The following is a 21947-nucleotide window of genomic DNA, read 5'->3' on the forward strand; positions in this document are numbered from 1 at the left end:
CTGCACAAGGATGTCCAGTGGAGTTGGAACCAAGAATGTAAAAAGGCCTTCAAGACTCTGAAAGAGAAGGTGACGTCAGTACCAGTGCTGATGTACTTTGACCCAACTCTTCCGATTGTGCTGGCATGCGACGTCTCAGCGTAAGGCGTAGGAGCAGTGTTGTCCCACATCATGAAAGACGGGACAGAAAGACCCGTATCGTTTGTCTCACGAACACTGTCTACGCATGAGAAGAACTACTCGCAGCTTGAAAAAGAGGCCCTTGCCATTGTTTTTGGTGTAAAAAGGTTCCATTACTATCTGTATGGGTACCCCTTTACACTAATAACCGACCATGCTCCACTTCAAAAGAATTTGGGACCTACGACTGGAGTTCCGACGATGATGGCAGCACGCCTTCAGAGATGGGCTTGTAGACTGGCAGGACATCGATATAACATCGTTTATCGTTCGTCTAAAGAGAACGCCAGCGCCGATCGCCTTTCAAGACTCCCGCAAGCTGCGAAGACTTCAGACGAATTCGTCGTAGATGAAAACACGTGTTCTACTGCGACTATTTCAGCAACTTCCCAGTGAAGAGCACAGATATTGCAAAGGCTACGTCCCATGATCGTGTCCTAAGCCAAGTCTTGGAGAAGGTGCTCAAGGGCTGGGGAAGTGAAAAATGCGCAGAAGAAATGATACCATTCTTCACACGTCGGTTGGAACTATCGGTTCATCAAGGCTGCCTAATGTGGGGCCTGCGGGTAATTGTTCCCCTAACTTTGCAAGAGAGAGTCCTTAAAGAGCTGTACAGCGATCACTTCGGTATCGTTCGAACAAAGGAAATAGCTAGAAGCTATGTGTGGTGGACCACCATCGACAAAGACATTGAGGACGAAGTGGGAACCTGTGAACAGTGTCAAGTGCAACGAAATAACCCAGCACAGGCACCATTACACCCGTGGAGTTGGCCAACACACCCGTGGGAAAGAGTCCACATAGACCTGGCTGGGCCATTCATGAACAAGATGTTCTTCGTGCTAGTCGACGCACATTCTAAATGGCCAGAGGTATTCGTGTTGAACTCAACGACGTCCGAAGCCGTGATAAAATGCCTGCACCAGTGCTTCGCACGCTTTGGACTGCCTGTCAGCGTGGTATCAGACAATGGGCCACAGTTCGTGTCTCAAGAGTTCAAGACCTTTGTCAAGACAAACGGTATTGTGCACATTACGTCTGCACCGTATCACCCGTCGACTAACGGATTGGCAGAGCGATTCATCCAGACCATGAAGAACCACTTAAAGAAGACAACGTCTCAGGTGTCTATTGACACCAAGGTTTCAAGGTTTCGTCTATCCTACAGAAACACGACTCATTCAACAACCAAAGAGTCTCCGGCCAATCTAATGATGCGGAGAAAGCTGCGAACTAGACTAGATCTTCTGAAACCCACCATTTCGGACACAGTGGCGAGGTCTCAGTTCAAACAACAAACGGCGAGGCCGGAAGACGAATGCACGCTGACAAAGGGTGATGATATCTACGCGAGGAACTATCGAGGATCGTCAAAGTGGACGCGTGGTACTGTCGTTTCTCAAACAGGACCGGTATCCTTTCAGGTACAAGTGTCCCCCGGCAGGATAGGGAGACGCCATCAGGATCAGCTGATCCCGGCTCAGCCGCAACGAGAACAGTCACCAGACAGTACTCACATGTACAAACCGATGTGTGTCCCGACATCTTCGGAAGAGACTTCAGTGGCCAACAACCAACAAACGCGTCCTAATCCTGGAGCGTCAGCGGTCATTGTCGAGGCCGAGGACATCGAGACGCAGACTCCCACAACAAGGTCGGGGTCGAGCGATGTAACCCCGACCAAGGACCAACTGTAACCAAGGACCAACTGTTAGGCCCTTGCACTTGATCCCCTGGGACTAACTGTTACACCGTTTCAAATGAACCCCGAGGACCAACTCTTAGTCCCTTGCACTTGGACTTCTGGGTCTACACGTTGCGCCCTTGCATTTAGACCCCTGGGACTTAAGGGTAATCCTTTACATTTTGTCCCGAGCCACAAATCTCCGAAACGAAATTGTGCAGTTCAAGTTAAACGTAGCTTTATTGCCTCGTAGATACACATCCCATTCAAGGATGACTGAAGTCGAAGTTACTGAGCCGTAGACTTCACGATAAGGCCAAATTCCGAAGAGTGCACTTGCGTCGACGATGGCTTGAACAGTGGGACAGCTGTCCAAACCGGTCGTGGTCCAGGCACCGTTTATCGGGGCACCTGCAGCTTCTTGCCTGTTTGCGAGGAATTTGGATTATTAGCAACTGGGGCAGCGTGAAATACCCGATCGCTCAACAAAAGTATGAGATATAACACACACATATTAAAATAACAAATAGGCTACAAAAGTGCAACAATGGTTCACATCTAACGTGCGATCTGTTGACAGCAGACCAGCGCAATATTATATTTTTAGTGGACCGTTCGCTGGGAATTACAGACTCGGCGTGTGCGTGCTCAAACTATGCTTCAAAGTGACGGAACGAGCTCCCACCGTCAACGCGAAAGACTGTACAAACGAATAAATGACTCCATTAAGGCCGGTTCTCACACGCAGCGAAGCTCTGAAGTAGTGCTGCTCACGTGTCGTGAGCTACTTTTCGTCTCCCATGAGCAAAAGTTTTGACGGTGCGATACAAAGCTGGTGAAAGCTGCCATCAGCACGCGCTTAGCGCTAGGTCAGCGCTATGCTTGTAGCTCTCTACTGCATATGTGAACAGGTCTTTATGGTAAAGCGATCCTGCCATGGTCTGCGAAACACAAAAATATAAGCCATCGGTAGAACTGGAGTTTTGCTCGATACGATTGAATATCAAGTCTTTGTGCTGCATAACAAAATAAGCAACCATGATGCCAAAAAGAATAGAGCGTGGCGCGCGCTTTGGAAGCTAGATAACGCGCTCAAAATAAAACACTTTTTGAAGCCGCAGTAAATAAATATACCATAAACAGAAGTACTTCGACATACCTTAATCGAGTTCCCTTGTCTTGTGACTTCAGAACAGATCAAGTGCAGTGTTGCAGCACCGCGAATCCAAACCGGATCCCGCAATGATCGAAGACCACACAGGGAGAAAAAACGGCGACCAGCTTCTAAGTTCTGACGAAGGATGTACTAAAAACAGGCTTTTTCACACAAAAACTCCTTCCCATTTTTCCGACGGACCCTATCTGCCCCATCTTCCGAACCCCCCGCGTGAGCAAGGAGCGCAAAAACGAATGTGGGGTAGGGGGGTGGTGGTGGTGGGGGGGGAGGCCGCACACTCGAAAATATCTTTTCCCCTCGCGCTACACACAACAGACGGACACTGTAATGCCCCAAGGACAGGAGAAAATTGAAGGTCTCCATTTTCAACGCGCCGGTCAAGTGACGTAGATGCAAACACTTTTCTTCTCTCTCTCTTTCTCTCTTTTCAATTTTCTCGGGGCCTTTTTTTTTTTTAGTTCGCATTTGTTTTGTATTAGCAGGGGGTTGCCGTGGATGACATTCCGGGTGCGGTTCGTTTTTCGTTGTTCATCTGGAGTGTTATCTGAAACTGCAACGACGATCGTATGAAGGCGTCTAGATACTCCCCCTGAATGTGCTTTTTAAGTGGAACGTGCCGCGCATCAAGTGTGTCGTTGCGGATTTTCAGTTCGACATTGGACTACCAAGAAAGGTTGGTTACAGGGAGACGCAGAGACGATCCAGGCTCGACTTGTTCTTAGTAATTAAGTTTTAGCGATTGAAGTTACCATGTATTCTGACTGCGAGACTCCGGTATTGAAAGCGCGTCGTCTATTTAGCTTCATTTAAGAAAAAAAAAGTGTTGGTATTTGGAGTGGTTGTGTTTGGATAAATGCCCCCCCCCCCCCCCTTTTTTCCGCGAAGGCAAATTACGTGACTGGGACTTGTGAAATGTTAACAGATCATTTTTGACGAGATACTTGGGCGAAGTAGGGTCCACACATTCGTTAACTCGCATCCGCACGACGCGCGAAACTCTACCATGTAATGTCTGAACGTTCGTGACAAGTTAAACAAATTCGCCAGTTTTGTCCGAGTTTTGTCAACACTTTCAGCCGTGCTGGGCTGAGTCTCGCCTGTCCCCAAAACAAGCGAAATATCAACCGTCCTCCTGGCGAACATTCCTTATGCTTTCGGGGACAAAATCATACAGATGCACCCCGTCTGAGGGAGACTAATGGCTGCTTTTGCTCGCGCACGCCTATCGGTTAGTCCCAGTCGAGCGCAGTTAGTCCCTAGCTTTCGCGCACGGTACCTAGCTTGAACCAGATGGTCCTTTCGGGGAGCAACTGAGTTCAGAGGACCAAAGGCTGCCGTTAGTCCCTTCATGCCAGCCTTTTTCTTAGAGTATCCGTTTATGGAGGGGTTTAGTATGGAGGGTTGAGCCGGTCGGAGATCCTCGAGGCACTGCCGATGGCTCCCGTAACGCGAAAGCAAAAACATCTTGAAGAAAGGCTGGGGGTGAATGAAGCTCAAAGACAGCTTCACAAAAAGGGGTTTTACCAGCCCCGGTATGGACAAACGGCAGCTTCAATTGTAAACACTCCCTACCTCTCATTTTCATCGTGCGTGTGTTTTCTTTTTTTCACTTGATTTGGTTTCTACCTCGCTAGCACAACGACATTCTCCGTAACCAAAAACCGAACAGAAGCACACACAAAAGTCGCCACTATCGAGTCGATCTGACTAGAAACGCTAAGATAACTATTCCTTTATTTTAAATAATCGATAACCGAAACTTTTCCCTCCAAATTCATCTCGGAGCCTAAAAAAGCACATGTGCTTAAAACAGAGAACAGTACTTATTTTTCATAATGGCAAGCTGATGTGCCTCCTTTGTTACGCTCTAAAGGAGGAAAGTTGTTTGTATAGAAGAGAGAAAATCCACAGAAAGGATGAAAAGTCTGGCTGAATGTCTTTGGAGTAGCTTCTCACTACCTACACAGCATAATGTTTTTCCCTCGCTTTTTTCGGAGGGATGAACTCGGAGTCCCTTTGCACAGCGAGAACAAACTTGTTGGTTATTGAAGCGGGAATACCTAAAAAGAGTGCGGCAGGGACATTTCAGATTGCTTCCGTTGGGAATGCGAAAGCACTCCTCCAAGCAGCGCGCCACGTCTTCCTTTTCCACACGGCGCTCCTGCGGTGACATCAGGCTCCCCCATTGCGCAGCCGCGGCGAGCCCCGCCGGCTCCACGCCTTCCACGACGATGCATCTGCGTTGCTTTTCTTTTCTTTGTCCTGTATTTCTGAGGCGCGTCCGCTTTGACCTTGAGCGCCCCGCCGGCTTCCGTGACGAAGCATTTGCGTTGCTGTGCTTTTGGCCCATTTGAATCCAGGTGTCGTTTTTCGCTGCTACAGAAAATGCCCTGTTCGCTTCATGGGAAACTTAACGCTTTCGCATTAAAAATCTGCCGAGTTGAACAGATCCTATGTAATCAACGGGGTTGTACCTGTCTTCATAACAGCGATCACGAATGCGCACAAAAAGGCTCGAGGTACTCCTAAGCACTTCTTATGAGTTGTGAATGCGAAAGCATGCACGTCATTCTTCCGCTCCCTTATGTCGTCCGCAGCGTACTTGAGTCGATGGCAGGGCGCCCTCTCCTCACCGCTCTGACCTTGGACGTTTTGTGTTACCGGCGTGCTGACGGACACGCAGCGCCATGGGGTGGCGGTCGTTGAAATTGATGCGCAGCAGCCAATGGAAGCCTCGTCGGCGCGCGCCAGCCAATGGGACCCAAGCCGAAATCCATCAGCTTTACCCCTCTCCTTTGGGATCGGGGAAATTAGGGGCCGTTGGCTAGGCTTTTCCCGTGGTTTCATAGCTGGGAGCGTGCTTCACTTGGAGAAAGGATTTAAGGTGCCGTTTGGTGCGGCTTCAAAGCTGATGACGTCGGCTCGCTCCAAGGGACCAGTTAATGCTTTCGCATTAAAAAGCAATTAGTGATGCCTTATTGCAGTGGTTCTCAACCATTGATCCTTCACGGAGCCCTTGTGGATCGGTGGAGATCATGGCCGGAGGACCCTGCTCGTGGTGAGGGGTAGGGAAATGTGTAGGTTAATTTTGACAATGATTTAATAAATGGATATAACTGATAAGTAGGTGAAGTAGACTTCTCTCATTGGCATAATAATGACTAAACCTAAACAAAATTGAAATATTTCTTCACAATCTTAAAAAAGGCTACATTCATTGTCGGGTTTAAGGGGTAACTGCAAAGAAAAAAAAGTTTTTTTTAAGCAGCCTAATTGGGTCAAGCATGTCAAAAAACAATTTTTCCGCCAGAAAAAAAAATTACAGCAATATTTATTGCGTGAGACCGATTTTAGTTTGCGGCTATTTCCTCCGTTTTGAATCGCGCGCCACGAAGTTGGTATTCCGTGACGTTGAATACCAATCGGCTGCTATACTTCTCATTGGCTAAGAGTTTGGTTGACAGCTTAGTTCTTGGTTGTTAAACCTTTGTTATAAGTTGCAATTTTCTTTTGAAAGGCATATTTTTACGTTTAAAGAATAACCCATGTGATGAGAGTTATTAATCTTTACAAAATGTTTACAAGACGGGCACTTCCGTTTGGATTCGTACCAAAACAAACAAAAGCTTCGCCATTCTTTCATGGCCGCCGAAGTCTCTGGTCCCGCCTGTCCCGCCTACCTAGACTAATCGTTTCGCCAAAATGATCAGTGTTTCGTGCTGACCCAGGTGCTTGAGTGAGACTTCCTGAAGTGAAGTAGTGTGTGTTTAGCAGCTGTCGCAGGTGATAGTGATCGGAAGCGACGCGGGGTTTTGACTTTCATAGCGCGGTTCTTTCGTTTTCCTCTTTGCTGGCTTAGCGTGCTTTTTTGTTTGTTTGTTTGCTTGCACGTGCAAATACCGACTTTTCGGAGATGTCAGATGAGTGATCCCGACAGCGAGCCTTCCAGCAGCCATTTCGCCCCGAATGGAATGCTATTGGCTGGAGGCAATCGGGCGTTCGCGTAGCGACAAACGTGTCCAGTTACGTTCTCGTCATATCGCTCTGGAGGCCGTCGAGATTCGCCCCGTGTGCACCTAACGTCCGCGACTAGACACAAAATAAAAAAGCACTATGTTCACTACGTAAAAAGTGGTCTCGGTTCATGCATCTGTAGGCAGGTACGAAATCGTGCCCAAATTTATTCACACCGCACCATGCAACACGTCGCTGTGCAGACGCAGTCCAACACGAAGCATAAAAACGGCAGATTTAGGAAAACAATTCGGAGTCCATTGCTCAATTAAAACGACGTAATTTTGTTGAAAACGCCCGCAGCTTTTTACTCACAGTATGCGTCGGGAAACTTCCACATTTTGAAACAGAACGAGGCAGATTTACTTTTAAAAATGCTCGCTGCGTCCTCCCGGACCAGTTTGACTGGATCAGCTGACGACGACGGGACTGAACTGATTGAACGTCAACCCCACAACAACCAATATACGCTCCGTGTTAGCACCGCATTACACACACCAGGAAACGTTTCAGCTCTTTGTCGCATCGCCGTGTTGCACCAAACAGAACGAGATCGCCGAAACCAACGCAGTGCTGTCGTAAACCTTGGCTTGTGGTTACGCACTCGTGGATTCTGTGACTCCCTTCGCTTTCAAAGCACGCACGACGATTACGAATGATACTTTCCATCTTCCGGGAACATCACAAGGGAACTTCTCCCGGTCACGTCTTCGCTACATGTGCTCGCAAACCGCGTCAACCCAAAACAATACCGCCGCCGTGCGTTGTTGCCAGAGCTTACCGGAAGTCGAAACGCTGCGTCGTTCAACTCCGCAACGCAAGGAGAGTGAGGGGCGGGGCGTACTCCACTACCGCGGGGGTCGAAAGAGCGGGAGCTTCAAGTGTGGAGAGGTTCTGACTCTGACTAAATTACGTCCTGTGGCGTAAATATTCATAAAAAAAAATATTTCTTTCGCGGAACATTTGTTTTGTGACATGCTTGTCCCAATTAGGCTGTTTAAAAAAATACTTTTTGTTTCTTTGCAGTTACCCTTTAAGTGATAAGGCAGGACTTCGCGGACCCCATTTAAGAACCACTGCCTTATTGCACCACCTACAAGTTCTTTCAACGAACGTCGCCAAAACCTTTCCTGTAAAAACGGCACCCCGCATAGAAATAAGATCGGTACCGCATGAGTTACAAGATACGAAAGCACGCAGGCGAGCTGCTTAGGAAACGTCATAGATTAAACCCTAAGACACAGAAAAATTAAAAAAAAAATGACGCACAACCGTCCTGTTCGTTAGTTTATTTATCAGTGTCTCAGACCGTATTAAACTGTAATAAGGCTACGCATGTTTGTAACATACGCAGCCTTATTAAGAAAATGCGTGACGAATTTTGTTATCTTATTGATACTTGTGATGCTATCATTGTTGTCTTAACCTTGACTTCGCTCTTTACAAAGATAAGAAATGCGGATAATCGTTCTCTGGTCAAAACTCTTCAATGTATTTCCATATGACGGGGACCTAAGAAACGGCGTCGCCGTAATAAACCATGTTAAAGACTGTATTTCGCCGATGATTGAGTATATTAACAGCCCTCTTAAAATAATATTCGTCTGTATTACCATTCAACATCAAAGGTTCATTTTCGGATGCTGTCATCGTCCACCTTCGTGTACTCTTGATTTCGCCAGTGAACTACATGATATGTTAAATACAAATGTAACGCTTTTTCCTTTGCTTTTGTTACACTCTCGAAGAATCCCGTGCGTCTACATTTCCGCACAGCACTCAGAGAGCCAACGACCACGACCTGCGGAGGCAGCTCAGCGAGTGATGATGCCGAAACATATGTTTAGACCAAAAAACACAGTGTGAGTTGTGACATTAAGCAATGCAAGCGTGACGTCTTGCATTGCTTAAAGGGACCATGAAATGACCTTTTTACTTTTGCCCCCAGATGACTTTTACATTAAACCTTCAATGTTCACTGAATGTCGCGCAGGCATCCGTTTTCGTTTCCGGTTTATTACCTTCTCCACAAAAAATTATGAAATATCGAATTTTTCTTCCTCTCCAAGTGACCGTAAAAGAAGCTGCGGCGTAATTTTGACGGTCGTGACGTACTCTGGCACAGAAACCGGAAGTTCTCTCGGCAGTAGGAGAATGGCGGCGGCGAGTTGGGGGTGTGCCGGTTGGTTTTACTGCGCTGATGTCACCGAGGTATTTTCTGAATCTGCGCCTCTCATCGCCGCGATAGCCGTGGATACATCGCAGCTGAGCGAAATTCAATTAGATATGTTGCGGGTGTGGGTGACGCGGGCCCGTTGTGACGCTGGCCGAAACGGGGAAGTGTGTGTGTGCTTGGACGCTCCGCGCGATGCTCCTCGGCACCACACTCTCCCACGAGCACACACACTTGGGGCGCCTGCCGCTCCGAGCTCTTCCCGCGTTCCGCTGCACCCACGCTGTCGCCCCCACCGGTCCAGTCTCGGCATACACTGACTTGTCTCGAAACCAAGCTGAGGTCCTGCAAAACTATTATTGTTAGTCCCGATTTTCCGTGGTCCTATAGAGTACTGCTGAAACTTTTTAGCGAAACTAAGCGTATATTTAAAGACGCGAAAAATAATGTTTGTCCAGTTCGCAGACAAAAATATACTACTGATTCAGAGTGATAAAAAAAAATGAACTTTTAACGCAAATCTGGAGTGTTTTAATCAATCGCTGCCATGCTAAAAAGCAATCATCGGAATTTTTGGAATGTCATTTCCACCTGTAATAGCTGTCATCAATTATTTCACTTCTCACAGACGATGAAACACAAATCGTCAAATCTCTCTGTTTCAATTTGCAATGAAGTGTGTTTTTTTTTTCTAATCTATACAGTACCACCGTTCCAACTTATTCTGTGAACACTTCTTCATCAATGAACCATTTCGCTTACCCCTACGGTGTTTCAAATGTTGTAAATAGTCTAATACACTCTTCGGCCAATACTATAGACAAAATCAATTCAAATTTCCTTAAAGCGACTATTCAATTCTCTTCTCTTCTAGTTGCGAGCATATTCCAACTCACTCGAAGCCGCAGTTCCACCCAATGAATGTAATATCAGCAAATTGATTCAACTTTACAAAGCTAGTCAGTGCTCCCCTAACAATTACATGGCCCATCTAATTAACTATAATTGCTTGTAAAGTCTTCGAACACAGCGTCTACACACAATTTGTTGCCTTCCTCAAATCCAATGAATTTTCCCCTTGATCTGACCACGGTTTCATAATTTTTCTTGTGAAACACAAGCACTCAGCATCACTACGACATTCGTGTTGCTCTTCATCAGGAATCCCAGGTGGACTGCATTTTTCTTTGCTTTATGAATGGAGTCATTAGGGTATCTCATAATCTTATTCATAAACTGAGTAAACTGCACATTGATCATAATATGTTTATTTGGATTGTCGCATATTTAACAGATCGCTTGATAGCTGCAACATGTAATGTCATTAACTCTACTCTCACATGTTCCTGATGGCGTACCTCAAGGGTCCGTTTTAGGTAACTCGCTTTTAGAGCGCAGCTCTTAGGCGCCCGTTTCAGGCTTGAGCGGCGTCAGCGTCAACGTCGGCGTAACCGCGCGTTGCATTATGGGACGTCACACGTGACGTCACCGGGCGTTTCACTATGGGCAAATTTCCAAGCTACATTTAGCGGACTAATCTCCCCGCTAAATTTAGCGAACAAAATTCACCGCTAATTTTAGCGGAAAAAATTCCCCGCTAAATTTAGCGGGAAAATTTCCCCGCTAAGTTTAGCTGAAAAAATTCCCAGCTTAATTTAGCGGAATATTTCCCCGCTAAATTTAGGGGGAAAATTTACCCGCTAAATTTAGCGGGAGATTTCCCCACAAAAGTTAGCGGAAAAAATTCCCCCTAAATTTACCGGGAAAATATACCCGCTAAATTTAGCGGAAAAAATGACTGACTAAATTTAGTGGAAAAAATTCCCCACTAAAATTTGCGGGAAAAAAAACCCGCTAGGCTTAGCGGGGAATTCTTTCCGCAAAATTTTAAAGTAAATGATTCATTTTTCGCGGGCTCAATATTTCGCCATTTAGGTCAAAGCTGAAGTTTTTGAATTATTCGCGCGTTCTAATTCTCGCGACGCGGTGGTATCTCAACATAGATTCCAATGTATTTACATTTTACCAGAATTGTTGGCGGGACCTATTTTTCGAAAATTGTAGACGATTCGCGAAATTCGCAAAAATTTGGTTTTCGTGAAAGTGAAGTCGTTTGCAGTATTTTGTATTTTCCACTGTTATTACGTTTGTTCGCTCTCCACTCCCTGTATAATGTCTACGACCCTGGGGTAAACTAAATAAATAAAAAATAGTCAATGTTAAGGCACCTATTTAATTTATTGAGTTACAAACCTTTATGATACCAAGTTTTCAATTAATTTTGCATAATTATTTTTAGTTATAAACAATAAGCATACATAGTACTGACAGGTGAAGAGTGAAATGGAAGCTTCTCCCACCTCTGTCCACTTTAGCAAAGCGAACACTGAAGAGGAGGTCGCTCCGTCTCCAGCGTTTGCTCTGCGAATGCTGAAGGTGGTGGAAGGGGCTTCCACTTCACTCCCAAGACCTGATGAGTCCCATTTCGCGATCCTCCCTGGCAAGTGCAGGTAGCCATACAAAGCAGCAGAGGGAGATTAGCTTTATAATGATATTGCAATTAAATGCAAAGGAGGTTGACAAGAATGACGAAAATAATCCTTGGAGAAGGGGAACAAGAGCGACAAAAGAAGAACCCAAATCTCCAAACACAGCTAGGTGACTGGTGCACGACTGGAAGAGTCCGCCTGGTCCGGGTATCGAACCCAGGACCTCTCCATTTCCAGTGGAGCGCTCTGCCAACTGAGCTAACCAGGGGTTAGACGTCAGTAGAGAAAACAGGTTTTATCAGCTGCCACCAGTGAGATTTAAAGGCTTCCATTTTAAGGTTATGATTATAATGCAATTGAATGCAAAGGTGCAAGCGAGCTGGACAAGAATGACGGAAATAATCTCTGGAGCAGGGGAACAAGAGCGACAAAGAAAACACAAACATTCAAGCACAGCTAAATGACTGGTGCGCGACCTGAAAAATCCGCCTGGTCCTGGTATCGGGATCCGGACGTTTCGGTGTAGGACATTTCGGTGCACGGACATTTCGGTGCACGGACATTTCGGTGCACGGACATTTCGGTGTAGGACATTTCGGTGCACGGACATTTCGGTGCATGGACATTTCGGTGCACGGACATTTCAGTGCACGGACATTTCGGTGCACGGACATTTCGGTGCACGGACATTTCGGTGCACGGACATTTCAGTGCACGGACATTTCGGTGCACGGACATTTCGGTGCACGGACATTTCGGTGCACGGACATTTCGGTGCACGGACATTTCAGTGCACGGACATTTCGGTGCACGGACATTTCGGTGCACGGACATTTCAGTGCACGGACATTTCGGTGCACGGACATTTCGGTGCACGGACATTTCGGTGCACGGACATTTCGGTGTAGGACTTCTTGGTGCACGGTCTTTTCGGTGCACGGTCATTCAAAATTGCGATGTTTTTTTTTTCTCTGAAGGTAATGAGCGCAATTTTAGGTAAAAGTTATTTTTATAGCACTTTATAAATTTTTAGGCTTGGTCATCCATTTACGGTCACTTATTCATATACGACCTAAGTGCCTTTGTTAGGCGCAGCACCATCCTGCGGGAGGACTGGATACGTTGGACGTTATGTTTAATTTACCGGTGTCTTTTTTCCAACGTAACGAGACGCATCACATAGTGTTTAGTGGTTGGGTTGATGCAGGTGTTCTGGGCGCCTTCTGCAGAGATGTGGGTTTTATTATTGGTAATCGGTGTAGAAAAGGCTCCAACAGCAAGAAGCTTGAGATTGTTGAAAATTACCCGAGACATGTGATGCGACTAGTGCGTACGTTGGAAAAAAAGACACCGACAAACGAACCATAACGTCCAACATCTCCAATCACGCAGGATGGTACTGCTCCTAACAAAGTCACTTAGGTCGTACATCAGTAAGTGGCCGTAAATGCATGACAAGGTCTAAAAAACTATAAAGTGCGAAAAAATAAATTTCTAGCTAAAATAGTGCTTATTACGTTAGAAAAAACTACAAAAGAAAAAAAAAAAAAAAACCCTCGTGATTTTGATTTTTCATGCACCGAAACGTCCGTGCACCAAAAAGTCCGTGCACCGAAATGTCCGCGCACCGAAAAGTCTTACACCGAAACGTCCGTACACCGAAATGTCCGCGCACCGAAAAGTCCCACACCGAAAAGTCCGTGCACCGAAAAGTCCGTGCACCGAAAAGACCGCACCGAAACGTTCTACACCGAAACGCCCTACACCGAAAAATCCTAGACCCCCTGGTATCGAACCCGGGACCTCTCAATTTCCAGTGAAGCGCACCAGTCATCTAGCTGTGTTTTTAGGTTTGTGTTTGTCCTTTGTCCCTCTTGTTCCCCTTCTCCAGGGATTATTTCCGTCATTCAAGATTAGCTGTTCTCTCCAACCCCCTTTGACCTCGTCTTCTGATAAGCCTCCACACCTTCATTTGTGTCTTCGTGTGGCTGTGGGCAAGTGCGAAGGCCGCTTCTAGCAAATCAGAGGGGTTATGCGAAACACGTGACCGCTCTCGGTATAGGTCAAAAGCGCTTGGAAGAAAAATTTGTCGCGTGACTCGCTCTGGCGCGCTGATGGGCTCAGTGGGGTAATAGTCTTAACCGTTTGCCAAGTTATAATGAGTTGTTGGGGCGACGTAGGTCCGGTTTGCACAAAGCGCCCGTCAGTGTTTTCCTGCTTTTCGTCCGTTGCTGGCGCGGCCGTGGGTTTTCGTCGTGAACGGCCGGAATACATTCATGCCAACTTTTCGGTTATGGTCGTTTATTTCTTCGGAGTACATGGAATTATTGTGCTGTGTTTGCTGGACACGTTTCGACAAGGGGCTACTCATCGACGGCCGCGAGACTTCCGTTCAATGTGATCGAACGCCTTCAACCTCGACATGGTGTTCGCGAATAGCTCCGTACTGCCCGAATCGGATTATGCATCTATAACGGATTACATGAAATAGCAGTTTTATTTCTAAATACTTGGCAAGCATGCTTCTCACAGTAGTCCTGCTTCCGTCTCAATGAATAATTTTACTGCTTGCAAACATGAACTGCCGCTTACGTCCCAACTAACTCCCGGTCGTTCAGTCTTTGCAAGCCTATCGAGTTGTGCTTATGACACCAGTGCTAGAAAGCATAAATGCTGCACGAAAAGTAAAGTTGGAGATTTAACTTGTGCCTTCGGTTGTACAGTTTAAAGGGGTCGTGAAGCAATATCCGGTTGGAATGTTTATGACCTTACTGAGGCGTACTGGTCCTAGTCTGGCCCAAGTATGCTGGCACCGACCGCCACTGGTTCAGAAGCGTCTTGGTCGTGGGGAAATTGCGAAGCTAAAAGGGAACTATTTCTTCCAGTCTTGCCTTCGCCAAGTTTGATGACGTGCGCGTGAACGTATACCTTTGCCCTTTGGCAACCTTATAATTTCACGCACTTGCCCGCACAAGCATAGACCGTGTTTCATGCTGGAGAGGCGTGGCAGGAAGCTAGTGTTTTCGCCTAGGCGAGCCGTAGCAATCGAGGTGTCCAACAAGATGTCTTTAAACTAAACCCCTTCCAGCGTCGAAGCACGGGGGACGATGTACGAAAACTCCAATTTAACTTGAAAAGAGCATCCAAGTGACACCATTTTCGACTCAATACCAGAAGAGAAAGGTTGGCGTAAAGTGGCTTTGGGGTGTATCGTCCTTTAGACTAGGCTTTTGACGTCTGTAGAAAAATAAATAAAATAGGTTTAGGCGGAGGAAAGCCTCACTAAAAGTTTGAGTGCATTTAGATTAAGTGCCTGAGAATTTTGTAGCTTTGTAACCAAAAATTAACATTAGGTCACAAACGCTCGCTTTTGAGGTGTGGAATCGGTTTGTCGCGAATTCGCGTCAGAAGAGAATAAAATTTAAGCGCGTTTTTTCTGGATTGAAAAAAATAAAGTGGTGCACATGTTTCAACTTGTTGGCAATCATTTTCCCGTAAACCTTTTTGATGAAGTGCTGCGGCGGTCTGTACCCTATTCTGTGGACATTTTACACATTTTGTATTAGCTCTTCTAGCTGAATGAAATAAGAGTTACTGCGCAGGCGGGCTGGGGAAGGATCATGGCGGAAAAAAACCGAAACTAGAGACAAAAAATTGGTACAACACAACACGTCTCCAAACCTTTTGAGACAGCGTTGTGTTGTCTCAATTTTGTACAAACAGTACTTTCCCAAAACGTTTTGAGACAGTGCTCTGTTCTTCCAAATTTTTGTAACTAGTCTCGGGGTTTTTTCACCATGCTCTTCGAGGTGCACTACACCCTTTTGGAAGGGCGTACTACTGCCATCACACCCTAATTAAATGGTGTGATGCAGAATCACACCTTTTTTAAGGGGTGTACTGCTTCCATTACGCCCTTATAAAATGGTGTAGAGCAGAATCACACCTTTCTGTGTAGAGAGTAATGAACTACACGGTTTTTTTAGGGTGTGAGAAATGACAACTTTTTTCTAATGATTAAAAAGCGCAACAAGACAACAACGGACACAAAAGAAGACAAAAACACAGCGCTGTGTGTTCTTCTGTGTCCGTCGTCTTGTTGCGCTGTTTAATCATTATGAATCACTAACTTGCCCAACTTTCTATCCTCGTCGCCTTTTTTCTAGGGCGTTTTTGTTCACCAATAAGGGGGAGAGTTGTGACCGATGCCATTTACACCAATAAAGGTGTGAAAATGTTTAGTGTGTGCTCCTCGAGCGGCTGCTGCTGGAGGAGCTGTTCGAGCAACTTCACGATGAACTGTCATGAAGCAGCCGCAGCAGTAAAACGGGCGGTACTTCGCGAGCGGCCACTACGAATTCTTCTGAGGCGAAATGCTAACATTGTCGTTCGTCACGATAGGTGCGCAATCGCTGCTATCCACATTCAGCATTTATAGCGAAATATATCGATTGATTAGACTTACTGAGACAATGACAAATCATATCCTTGATATATACAGCTCACAGCGAAGGAAGCAGCATTTGAACCTTTTGTCGCAGGTTCTGTAGCATTCAACATATTGGTATGGAGTAGCCGTTGACGCTGTAGAGAAGATGGAAATGAAAACAAAAATTGCCTATCAAATAGAGTTTGTCTGTGATAATAATTGCCAGTTCCTTCTTTTTTATACTAGAGCATACTAGAGTGGCTTAAAGGGGGTAGTGTAACGAGCGAAACCGGAGAAGCGGCACAGCGTTGGAAGACTGCCGCGGTTGGCGCTGGCGCTTGAAGCGCCGTCGGTCCGGCTATGGCTCCGGCTTGGCCGCTGGGCCAGCTTGGTTCCGGCCAGCTCCGGCCGATTCGCAGCTGTCGACTACACTGTCATCTGCTAGTTTCACATTTTTATTCACCTACGAACACAAATCATGTTGTTGGAAGTTCACTGGAAACAAATAATTGTTTTTTTAGGTATTTATACTACAGGGTGAAACAAGGAGACGGCAGGCTCTTTAAATCGACCGCAAAATTCGGTTTCTTAACCTATCACGCTACGACTTTGTGCAGCGTTGCCCACAGATGGTGCATTTTTTTTCATAAAATTTGCAAAGAGCGAACTTACCTTAGGAAAAAGTAAAGAAAGAAAAAGGCTTAGCTCCTATGGAAACGCAGCGAAGCCACCGGTCTGCAAACAACACGGCGCCGTTTAGCACGGGAGACAAGAGATGGCGCAAGCGGTGGCGACGCCAACTGCCGCCAACGAACGAGCAGACGACGGCGAGAGCCGGCGTATTTAGCAGACAAGGAACTGCAGTTGCTTGTTGTTACTGCGCCTGTTTCTGTTTCTGCGAGCCGCCTGCGGAACGCGCGCCGCTTTTGACTTGAAAAGATAGTCTGCTAAAGACCCTGGCTCTCGGCGCCGTATGCTCGTTCGTTGGCGGCGTTCGTTGCGCCATCTCTTGTCTCCCGTGCGAAACGGCGCCGTGTTGTTTGCAGACCAGTGGCGTCGCTGCGTTTCCATAGGAGCTAAGCCTTTTTCTTTCTTTACTTTTTTCTCAGGTAAGTTCGCTCTTTGCAAATTTTACAACAAAAATGCACCATCTGTGGGCAACGCTGCACAAAGTCGTAGCCAGATAGGTTAAGAAACCGAATTTTGCGGTCGATTTAAAGAGCCTGCCGTCTCCTTGCTTCACCCTGTAGTTATGAAGCGTGTTAAGGTGCCTCTCTCTGCCGGCCGATGGAGGCACCCTAACGGTGCTACGGATCGAAGCGCCACCTACACCGTCTTCCAAGGAGCGGCCGTTCCCGATGCATGGTGGAGGCTACGCGGTAACTACACTACCCCCTTTAAGCCACTGTAATATTACTTCTGATATTTTGTGACAAAATAAATAGGATGCAAAAGGAACAGATTGCCTTCTTTTTTTATAAATAAGGCTCTGGTCAGAGCGGGGTACATTTAAAACGGGTACTGAAAATGCTTGAAAAATAAATCCCAACCTTTCAGTTGCGATAAAGCCTTCTACAGTCGGTAGTTTATTTGGCCTGTATATATAATTTCTGCAAAATGCAAGCAAAAACCAGCATATCCACTACACTAATAAAAACGCGTCCCCCAAGTTTTATTAACCTGCCAAACTCAAAACTCTAATATCATTAACTACAAAAACAACCACTGACAAATATTATAAAAGCCTACACTTGTGCTTCAAATGTTACACTGATCTTCAGCAGCATTGGAACGAAAGTTAAATAAAAGTTTGTTGCTCGTTCATTCGACAGCTGCACACGAACTACAGTATTTATTCAAAAGTAGAGAATAGTGGTTATTTTTTTTTCCTTTTAATTATTATTAGAGATTAATCTGCAATGAAGACAAAGCAGGTCGATCTGTAATAATCCTATAAGAATGAATTCCGTGCCTATTGCGCCAACCCTCCAACAGGTCAGCCGCTGCTCCTAGCACTCCGGTGCAAAGCGGTGAAGCCTGACGCATGCACGCTCATGTGTGGTGAGAATCAGACTTTGACGTAGTTCAACTATTCTTCTAAAACTACTGTAGTTTAACTACTTTTCTGAGTAACTTGGTAACTTTCAATTACAACTTTATTTGGGTAATTAGTAGTTTACTAACTACTTTTTTCAGGTAACTTTTACTCAAATTACCAACCACTTTCGAAATCTATTGCTAGATTTTCTCATCACAAAAGTTTGAGCGCAAAAATAAATAAGACGCTGGCAGATAAGTGGTATTCCCGAACAAGTTGCCCCCTCACATTCCGTTCCCACGCACTTATACTCGGCAGCCGTAGAAACTGCATCACAGACGTCCTTGGGCCAAGGTGGCGACGAGCAGCCAGAACATAACACCGGCGCGCACGAACGCAGGCACAGGTGCTTAACAAGCCTTGGTCGGATATTGACCTAATCCAGTAATGCACGCAGGTGCCACCTGCAACCGTGAAAGATGGGGACACTCCGAGGGTTGTTGGTTTCATGTTGTCTGCCTTTAGTGAGTTCTGACTCAAGTGGTAGGTTCCGCGGTAGGCGGCACTGAAATGACCTCGCAGCAGGGCGTCTGTTCCCATGGTCGCCTCGTCGTCAGCGCATACTCCATTGCAAAGCCGGACTCTCCCGCGCACAAACGTAGACACGGATAATCCGTTCATGGGAGCAGGTTCCCGCTTTCCGCTGCAACTGTACGAGTGCCGATGCTTGTTCACATTATCCTTCGTGTCCTTCCGACCTTCCACGCCAGAAAGACCTCCTCTGTTGAAAACGTTTTACTCGTCAGGGCGCGTCGGGATGCAGTATAGTCGTCGGCGAGGATTACGAGTAACCCTTGGAAGATCCTTTTGTTGGACCCGGCGTCAGTGGTGAAATATACTTTGTTTCATCTTCTTTTAAACCAAAACAATTCTTTTTTTTTTTTTTTTTCAGGGGCGTATAGCCTTAGCACTTCAACGAGACGCGCAGTCGTCCGGATAATCTCATCGTCGTGGCGCGAGACTTGTTGATCCCTTGACGGTCAGGTGCATTCGCTCGGCGTACTTTACGAACGTCCTGAGAATAAAGAGGGGCCAGTCATAATAATCCCAACTTGCCGAAGAAAAAATAAAAAAAGGAGGATAGTCTGTTATAAATGACCCTCTAGCTGGAGGCAAGCCTCACATGTTTCGTCATGGGCACCAAAGATGCCGAAACTCGCTTACCCAACCCTCCTCAGCCTGTTTCTGAAATCGAACGCTGCCTTTGCATCCAGCGCCACGGTGAATCGTCTGTTTAGATTGGATGGGGACGTGATTAGAAGAAAAAGGGAAAAACTCTCCGATAAGAACTTTGAAAGTCAATTGCTTCTGCGAGCGAATAAACTATTTTGGAAGCCATAAAATGACTGCATTTATTTTAGGCTCGCAGGATTTTTCACGGATCAAAACTGCTGTGCATTTTGCTACCACACAAATATAAAAAGTAACTTGGAAAGTAACTCGCTACTTTTTTACAGTAGTTAGTAGTTTACTCAATTACTGTTGCAAATGCGTAATTTCTACTCTACTCGAACTACTTTTGGCGTCGATACTCAGTCGTAACTACCTTTTTTGAGTAATTTGTACATGTCTGGGTGAGATGTAGTGAAGGTTGACGGGAGCGGCGCAAGTGCCATGGTGCTCTGCAGTCACGGCACGAAGTCATGGGGCAGACAGGATCATCGAGGGATTTCCCCGGGAGCACAAGATCCTGGTTCTGTCTCCATCACAGTATACCACCACCCTTCTATTTTGCAAAGTTTCCTCGGGACTTTGAGTTCCTGACCTAGCAGACATTATCTGGGAGTTTAAGCGATGCCGACAATCAACTGGCCAGCGCGTCAACCGGCCAGAGCGATTGACGGTCAATCCCTATATTTCTGTTCACCTGAAGTCGACGCTACAGCCGACTCTACGAGCCAACGGGACCAATCAAACAGCATAAGAGCGTGACATTATGGCATTCATCTCCCTGTTCGTGCTTTTTCATCGGCTAAACCAATCGGGTGCAATGAATTCCCCATGACTAGCGCTCTTAGTATGTGTGTTCGAGGTTGTATGCGTTCGAGCTTTCGATTGTGCTCAGACCTATGATGAAACGAATTATATGGCCAGCAGAGACACCGTGAAATATATTTGTACCGTTTTTTTTTACCTTCTACTTTTCTAAATATTAGGGCCGACAAATATTAAATTATTTTTACATTTTGCTTTAAGCCAATACTGACGCAGTTATGGCGAAATTTTGAGCGAAAATGACGCTTTGGCAAGAGATGTAGCAGACTTCCGTTCATAGCGCAATTTGGCGCAAATGGCGCAGCACTTCCATCACTGAGCTCATTGTTGTACACATACTAATGAGATTGGGTAGCCACAGGTAAACATATACTGTATTGCAGAGTATGGCAACTTGACGACTAAAACACATGTGCAGAATTCATGAAAAACAAAACAGCGACTTACATAAAAACTTGCATATATAGCAACCTCCACCATCAAACTCACATTGAGTGAATGGATAAACTTGATTGCTTATTCATTCACTCAATGTGCATTCCGATGGCGCGGAATGCATGTTGCTAAAGAACTACGAAAGCTCGCCGTCAGCACGCGCTCAGCAGCAGTGCACGCAGCTCAGACTTGGACGTAGTTCAACCACTCTGCTCAAACTACTGTAGTTTAACTACTTTTTCGAGTAACTTGGTAACTTTCAATTACAACTTGATTTGGGTAATTAGTAGTTTAATTTAACTACTTTTTTCAGGTAACTTCTACTCAACTTACTAACTACTTTCGAAATTATATAGTGCTAATTTTGCCCATCACGAAAGTTTGAGCGCAGAAATGAATAAGACGCCGGCAGATAAAGTGGCATTCCCGAACAAGGGGCCCCCTTGTTCGGGAAGGCGTCCTTGGGCCAAGGTGGCGACGAGCAGCCAAAATATAACACTGGCACGCACGAACGTAGGAAGAGATGCTTAGCAAGCCTTGGTTGGGTATTGACCTAATCCGGTAATGCACGCAGGCGCCGCGTTTCCAGCTGCAACCGTGAAAGACGGGGAAACTCCGAGAGTTGTTGTTTTCGTGTTGTCTGTCTTAAGTGAGTTCTGACTCAAGCCGTAGGTTCCACGGGAGGCGCCACTGGAATGACCTCGCAGCTGGTCGCCTGTTCCTATGGTCGCCTTGTCGTCAGCGCATACGCTTTTGAAAAGCCAGACTCCCCCGCGCACAAACCCTGGCACGGATAATCCGTTCATGGGAGCACGTTCCCGCTTCCAGCTTCAACTGTATAGACCTTTTCTGTGTACTCTCGTCCCCAGCCACCTAATAGGCGTATCCGGCATGGGCGATGGAAAAATACTAAAACGTTTCAACCTGTAACTAGTAAAAAATAAGGGGGAAGCAAACCGATAATGTGTGACGGTTACGGTTATATCCTAAATGCTTTCTCTTGGCGTGGCAAAGGCAAAACAATGTTTTCGCCCATACTGGAAGTGACGTCAATTCATGATGGCGGCGCACTTGCAGAAAAGGTCTATACGAGCGACGATGCTTGTTCATGTAATCCTTCGCGTCCTTCCGACCATCCATGCCTGGGAGACCTCCTCTTTGTTAAAAACGATTTACTTTTCAGGCGTGTCAGGCGCGTCAGAATATTGTATCGCCGGCGAGGATTGCGAGTTACCCTTGGGAGATCATTTTGTTGGACACGGTGTCAGCGGCG

At 46.2% G+C, this 21947-nt stretch overlaps 1 protein-coding gene and 1 non-coding gene across 3 annotated transcripts in view; one reads left to right on the forward strand and one right to left on the reverse strand.

Annotated features, from left to right (window-relative positions):
* The window catches only part of LOC8025400 (neuropeptide Y receptor type 2), a 1264215-nt gene that overhangs the window by 814260 nt on the left and 428008 nt on the right, over positions 1-21947 (forward strand). The gene's annotated exons all lie outside the window — the stretch shown is intronic.
* On the reverse strand, positions 11913-11985 carry Trnas-gga. Its single transcript has one exon. It is a non-coding gene; the product is annotated as a tRNA-Ser (tRNA).

This window comes from Ixodes scapularis, unplaced genomic scaffold (assembly GCF_016920785.2).
Source record: "Ixodes scapularis isolate PalLabHiFi unplaced genomic scaffold, ASM1692078v2 PGA_scaffold9__187_contigs__length_104089568, whole genome shotgun sequence".
NCBI lineage: Eukaryota > Metazoa > Arthropoda > Arachnida > Ixodida > Ixodidae > Ixodes > Ixodes scapularis.